The sequence below is a fragment of the Pseudoliparis swirei genome, chromosome 11 (genome assembly GCF_029220125.1).
Source record: "Pseudoliparis swirei isolate HS2019 ecotype Mariana Trench chromosome 11, NWPU_hadal_v1, whole genome shotgun sequence".
NCBI lineage: Eukaryota > Metazoa > Chordata > Actinopteri > Perciformes > Liparidae > Pseudoliparis > Pseudoliparis swirei.
Window position 1 is genome coordinate 9520108 of NC_079398.1, and position 7584 is coordinate 9527691.

Sequence of the window (7584 nt, forward strand, 5' to 3'; positions counted from 1 at the left end):
GGCGAGTTGCCATGACGACTGCATTCCTGTGGGCCAAATACTTCAGTACTTGTTCAGTACTGGCAAAATGAAAAGTATTTTTTTTTGCTTCGTCGAACTCATCCATCCCGTGTGTCCCCCCCCCTCCTCCATTGTTTGACGTAGAAAAAAACAAAAGACCACCTGAAGTGCACCTGTACATGTTGTAATTATAAAGTATTGTACGATGGCTCTGGTTAAAAAGCTGTAAATTGCTCTTCAGAAGACATTCGCCAAAATTAATAAATTACTATATAATAACCGCTTTGCATTCGTCCGCCTGCTGCACTTTTTTTGGGGATCGGGGCCAAGTTACTCCGATGAATTGGAATAAGACATCATAATAAAGTGATTACATTTTCTTTTTAGTGCTCGTCAAGCACGGACGTGGAGCGCCTCGTGTGAACATCCTGAGGGGCCCGTTAGGCCTGTTCTTCTTCCCGCCGGGACAGAACGGCTGTGACATCATCGGTGTTCGCGTCTCTCTGGCTTTGGGTCCAGAGGCTTGAGAAGTTACGCGTTGACGCGGTGAAGGCCGCCAGGTGTTCCTGAAGCAGGCCTGATTGACCCGCTGGTTCTTCCGTGCACCTTTTTAAACTCCGGGTCTCGTGAACCCAACGAGGTTCTGGACCTCGCGGTGCCGATCCGGACCGCTCGAGTCTCACTTCATCTCTCCATCCGTCTATTTACGCTCAGCGGACCAACAGGAAGCTGGAGTCAGGTTCTCTCTGACGTCCTCAAACTGCCTCATTGACACTATGAATGAACTACAGGGGCGACTGTGGGTCAGGAGTCAGCAGGTCCATCTTACAATCAGGGGGTTGGCGGTTCAATTCCCACCCTAGTCGATACGTGCTCCCCGTGGCTTTGTCCACGGTGTATTCATGTAACGTGTAAAGTGTGTGCTATAGAAATTAAATGGATTATTATTATACCGTTTGGCCATGTGCCAAAAAATACACAAAGAATTGTTGCAGACGAGGGGCGTTTGAAGGACTCAAGGAAACGCAGGGCGAAGCCCCAAGGTCGCGATTCTTTTGCGGGGCCCCGGATATCCATGTTTTTGACAGCTCAGAGCGGTTCGATGACTAAGTGATGCTGCTCTGGAGTTTTGCTGCATTCAGTATCTGATAACACAAGAGACAGAGTTTCAGGATCACGGTGGTATTTTATGCTCTTTCACTGAGATGAAGATGAATAGTTCAGTGTAAATATCCCATTCAATGGAAAACATGTAATAATATCTATGAATGCAAATGCCCCCTTAGAAATGATGGTAGTATGCCCCCTTATTAACGGAGAGGTGACCAACATTCCTTCCCTGAAGCCTCTTTATGTCGTTCCTCTCTACATAATGAGGGGCCAGCGGGCCCCCAGTGAGACGGCGGTGTTTTTAAACGTATTCTCAGCGTGACTCGTGGCAGATTAAAAGCTCTTTGAGCCTCCGATGCAAAACGCCCCGCCGCGCGCCACTGCACATTTTATTCATCATAGCCTTTTTAATTTGACTCTAATCCCTCATCGAAATAAGGTGAGAACGAGCAATCTTTAACAGAATAGGCTCGGAGATGACTAAAAAACAAAAAGAGAACAATCATGATCTATAATATAACGTGTTTATAAATGTATTAATCGTACGAATACCAACGCAGAGAGGAGGAGGAGGAGGAGGAGGAGGAGGATGAGGTCTCTCCAGACAGTCATGAGGAAATCAAGCGGTGCTTATGAAGACGCCAGGCTGGTTTTTAGAAGTCCTGAGTATGAGGCTTACTCCACATACTCCACTGCCCCACAATGCATTGCGCCTGGGTGCCTCGAGACCGGCTGTAAAATCGAGGAGAGTTTCATGTTTTCAGGCAAGAAAGTGTCCATTGGATCCCTCCAGGACGCTCATGACGCTCATGACGCCTGCTCCCGGTCTCTGGCGAGGAGTCCAGCGTTACTCGCATTTCAACTTTAACAGTCACATCAAATTAATTCACCTCGTCTGATTGCGCTCAAAGAAATACGTGTCGAAACAAGGGCGTGCTGTCCGAGGGCGTCTGGGTTCTCCAAGGAAGTTGGAACCAAACCGGATGAAGCAGCATTTAGGACCTCCCAGAAGACACGAGACGACTTTGATGTTCAACCCGCCTCCTCAGGAGGGATAAGAAGTTATCCTCACACCTTTGAACCGGATGAATGTCATCTAATTGTGAGTCTAATTGCTGAGTCATCGATACTTCTAAACTACGCTGGGTAACTGTACGTGTTGTAACTCGTGTGTCACTCGCCTGTGCTTTTTGCGCTGTTTCTAAAATGTTAAAACTTGTTTCCATTTTAAACTGTCCCCGCCGTGGTGTATGAACAAGTTGCCTCAGCTTGGAAAACTATTTTAGAGACTTGAGAAATGTTGACTGGAAAACTGGAAGAGTCCCATCAAGGGGGACAACTCTGAGTTCTCCGCAACTCCGGGACAAGTCTCTGGATCCGCTGAGAATGAGAGGAGCTTGGTGTTGCCGCGGTTACCGAGAGGCGTCTTTCTAAACCTGAGGATAAAGACTGTCCAGCATGGGCTATACAAATAAACTGAATTGAGGGGTCCTGCTATAAGGAGGAAGGCTCTGAACGCTGCGCTTTAGCAATGCAAATCACTTTAAATCAATAAATCAATATCGTGTGTCTGACCGTTGTAAGTAGTGGTTCAGTCCGCAGGCTTACGTACATTCAGCGGGTCGTTATGCCGAATAAACCCACGCCGGGCTGAAAGGAGACCCCAGCGGGTTCACCCCCGTATTGTAAACACGTCTACACGCGTGTGCGGCGAAATCAAACCGTGTCCCCCGGGTGCTGCTCTCCATCATCCTGCACGGCCTCACTGAGGTCACCCGTCTCCCATCAGGGGTCGGCCGGGATTGATGGTCCAGAACGCCACCGATAACCAACCATTTAATGAAAGCTATGGCGGGGAGCTGTGTGTGTGTGTGTGTGTGTTTGAGAGAGGGGGGGTGTACGATAGCAATATGTTGTGTGTGTGGAACCACATCCGTTATTTACAAAAGCATGGCATTAGTCCTGCAAGGATGTTCAGTAAAACAAAGACGTCGGCATGCAGAGAAGAGTGTGTGTGTGTGTGTGTGTGTGTGTGTGTGTGTGTGTGTGTGTGTGTGTGTGTGTGCGTGTGCGTGCGCGTGCGCGTGTGTGTGTGTGTGCGTGTGCGTGCCATCCTCTGGAGCGCCCTACAAGCTGCTTTCAGTGTCTCCATTAACACATACAAGTCATTTAGATAAGCACTCAGACTAACACAACTCTACACACGTAATCTCTCCGATAGACTCGTGAACACGAGCTCCTACTATGAGAGATGGTTTTTTTCTTCTTCTCTCCTTTGGCAACAACTCACTTCCCGGCCGCGACCACGACGGACTTTGCGGCGCCGACCCTCGACGCCGAGCAGGAGGTTAACGGAGGTCTCCAAACATCCCACGCCCACCGGAACGAGCCGAGGGCGTGGCGAGAGCCCGCCCGGTGATGGGCCCGCAGCGGCCGCTTCCTGAAGATCACTTATTCCTCCGCCGACTTCATGTTGATGCAAGCTACACATCTGGAAGGTTTCCGTGACAACACCTGTGGACAGACGAGACACGTGAGCACCCGGCGGGACTCTCGGGGTCGACGGGACTCACAGACTCACAGGGGGAGAGCGGTTGCCGGCCGCAGCTGGAAGATAAAGGAATAAAGGATAAATCAAAACTCTTTGTTTGTTTCCCTCTCAGTGACGTCCCCCTTTTCATCTGCAGCCCTTTAACATATTGATTGAAGCACCGGAGGGATGAGAGTTTTTAGAAATATAGAAATCTCCACCTTATCATGGTGCAGGAGTTTGAGAGGCTCAGTGGTCCTGGGAGCCATGTTGCCGAGGGCCCCCGGGAGGGCCTCCCAAGGTCTCTGAGAGTCCAGACTAGAGCGGTTCAAAAAACCCTGATGAGAAGCAAGCGTAGCTACGAGCAATTAGCAACTAGCAACTTCAGCAACCTCGCCCGGACAAATAAATTAAAATTAAATATACACTTTTATTAATCCCCAAGGGGAAATTAGTTCTCTGCATTTAACCCATCCTTAGTTATTAAGGAGCAGTGGGCTGCGGTGAAGCGCCCGGGAAGCAACTGGGGGTTCAGTGCCTTGCTCAAGGACACTTCGACTTGCAGCTAATGGGGAGAGCGGGGATCGAACCCTCGACCTTGCGGTTGAAGGACGGCCCTCTTACCCCACTGAGCTAAAGCCGGGGCACCCTTCTGGAGCCTGTGGGGCCACGGAAGGACATGGAAGGATATGGAAGGCCACCTCGCGAGCGGGGAAGGAGCCAGAGCTGGAGCGGGAGGCGGAGCGGTACCAGCTGGATAGAGTCGGGCTCACCTCGGCGCACAGCGCCGGCTCTGGAACCGAGCTCCTGGAGAACGGTTGGACTGTGTCCTTTTCTGGAGTTGCCCAGTGAGAGAGGCGCCGGCCGGGGGTGAGGTCTTCAACTCCCGCCCCCGGATGGACTTCACACACCAGAGGGAGGTGGGCACGTGGACCCAAGTGGACCCGGTTCAAAGCCTCTATCGGCCAGGAGGGCTGCAGCTGCCGGGGTCGCGGATGCAAAAACTTGGGCAAATTATTAATATAATTATTAGGGCTGTCAATCGATTAAAACAAATTAACTAATTAATCGCACATTTTGAAATTTATTAATCGCGATTAAAAGTTGTTGTTCTTCTTTTTAAAGACCAAACTTCACACAAAGCTGTGTTTTCAAAGAGGCTCCTACCTATAAAGTGCCAGTGAGGTATTTAATATTGTGGATGATAAATTGTTTCTTCAGTGAAACATCAGATTAGTAAAAAAAAAGAAGTATATTGAGACCCATTGGTCCTGTCATCTTTAACACTGAACAACACAGAACCAGTGGCCTTGGGAACTGACTGACATTCAAATATGTCACGTTAACCCTCTGGAGGCTGGGGGCATATTCTCCGTTTTACAAAAAAATTTAAATTCACATTTTAAAGGCGTTTGCATATGACACATACCCCCACGTGTTATACATCAAACATTCCAGAACAATCTCAGCTCTTATTGAGGCACATTGTCCTCGCGCCGTGTTCTCTGGTTCTCTGACTGACAGGCTGCTAATGAGCCTAACCTGTGAGGTGGGAGGTCCTTTGTGATTTACTGAGTGTTCATTGGTTGTTTTTTCCCCAAAATGTTGACAGACAAACGGATTGACCAATCACGTTGAAGGTTTCGTGTCGCGTTCTTTCCGCGCGCGTCCCCGACACGTCGCCCCTCCGTTCCTCTGTGTATCAGAGGGGGAGACGGGAGGAAGGAGGAGCAGGAGGAAACCCGACTGATTCATCCACGAGTTTAAACTGATTTCTGCTCCTTATTTTCGCGGAGAAATAATTGTTTGAAAAACGGAAACAGTGTTAAACCGTACTGCCGCGGTTTGACACTCAGAGGAGTGTAAAAACTTCAACGAACACCGGAAGTAAACAAAGTTGCGTTAATTGCGTTAAAATATTTTAGTGCGTTAACGCGGCCAAATTAATCGCATAGATTAACGCGTTAACGCTGACAGAGCCCTAATAATGATCTATTTTAAGGTGACTTTAACTTTGATTTTAACGATATTATTATTTCATCTAACGTCCAAAATAATGTTGTTTTCACTTAAAAGTGGAATTTATTGGAAATGATTCCTGTGAAATGGGTCTGTGGGCTTTTGGGCCGAACAGCCCTCGGAGCGTAACACCATTTCAAGCGGCGGCTCGTATCCGCGGACGCCGGCCCACATGACCGCAGTAGCCTGGTGGGTCAGCTGCCTTCACGACCCGACCCCGGACTCAGCGGATGGACAGCGTGGCTCTCTGAACCTCCGCCCAGCGGACAGCAGGTCTGGTGCTGTCCAAGGGGTCATTGTTTGACATTGTTCGTGCTATGTTAGACTAAAGAGTGAGTTTAGGTCTAGCTGGTCATCGTGGGCGGTCACTCTGATGGTTCCTGAGGAAGCTGCTGGTGCTCATGTCGTCATCGATGTGTTGGACGAGCGTCCCGCTGATCCTCTCGTGTTCCGCCCGATGTCCCTGGGAGGTGATGTCGAGTGTCTCTGAATTCAATCGCTGGACACTTTCCCTGGGTTTGGTTTCTCCTCCAGACACGAGCAGCAATAAGCATAGAAAACAATTTAAAGAGCAGCCACTCAAACGTCGATTTATTCCACAATCACAGCGTAATAGAGAACGTCGCCCTCCCTCGACCCTGACCCGGCGGTAAACAAACAAACAAACAAAGCCACTCCGTCTGCTGCTGAGGTGGAATCAGACGGTAATGGTGCGTTCACACCGGACGCGTCGAAAAAATTCTCTACGCGTCTGACGCAGCAGTCTTGACGCGCGTCGAAAAAAGTGTGTTCACACCAGACGCGTCGGACGCCTCGGGGGCGGAGTCATAAATGAGTCGAGGAACGACAGGACCGCAGCGTACTTCCACTTTTTAGTGGACTGAGCTGCACTCCCACTGCGCTTCTCGCTGCTCTCTCTCTCTTCTCTCTTTGATACGTGTCTCTGAGACTTTTCCACCTACAGCGGCAGATCTCCTCTGCCATGAAACACATATGCCGGCGGTTGGTTGATAGTAAAGTACAACAAATAGCGAGAATAAAAGCAAATACATACATTCAAAACGTACCAGGTAGTCCCACGGCTTCTCCGACCTTGTTCCACGCTTTATCTTTATAGCTCCGGTTTCGGTAAGCATAAAGAGTTGTATCGTAAAGTTCGGGGTGCCCACAGACGGCGACAATAATCTTTTCCTCCATTCTTTCGACCGGCAGGACGATGACGAGCGGAGCTGCTCAACGCTGATTGGCTGACGCAACTATGACTCACGCGTCTTTGCTGCCAGAGTTGGGAAATTTGAACTCGCGCGTCAACGAGCTGCGTCTGTTCGCGCTGTTCGCTGAGTTCGCCCCGCGACAAACCCTCTGTTCGTGCTGCTTCAAACGCGTCTGACGCGCTGCTCGCTGGAAAATACGCAGCTACGCAGCTTCGACGCAGCTTTGCATTGACTTAACATGTAATCTCGACGCGCGTCGAAATTTTGACGCGTCCGGTGTGAACACACCATTAGTGAACAGACGTGGAACCATTTCAAAGTGCTTGAGCTCTTTCATTGTCAGTCCCTGAAGCAGGGGCGGTTTTTCCTACAGGCGGTATAGGCGGCCGCCTAGGGCGCCATTCAGAGGGGGGGCGCAAAAAAAGGGGGCAGTTTAAAAAAAAAATCTATACTTCATTAAAAGAGCGATCAGAGCGCACGCGCTGCTCCGCTCTGTGGCGCGCACACAGGTGACACTCTCACCTCTCACTAGCACCCCCCCCCGCTGGCGCCACTAGTGAAGCTCGCCTAGAGCGCCAAATGTGCTAGGGCCGCTCCTGCCCTGAAGGCAACACTCCTCTGCACTTTATGAACCGTCCACGTCGGAGAACCTCTTTCATGAGTGAAACCACCCTGGAGTCACGAAGAACTCGGAGCCAAGGAGATAAGAGG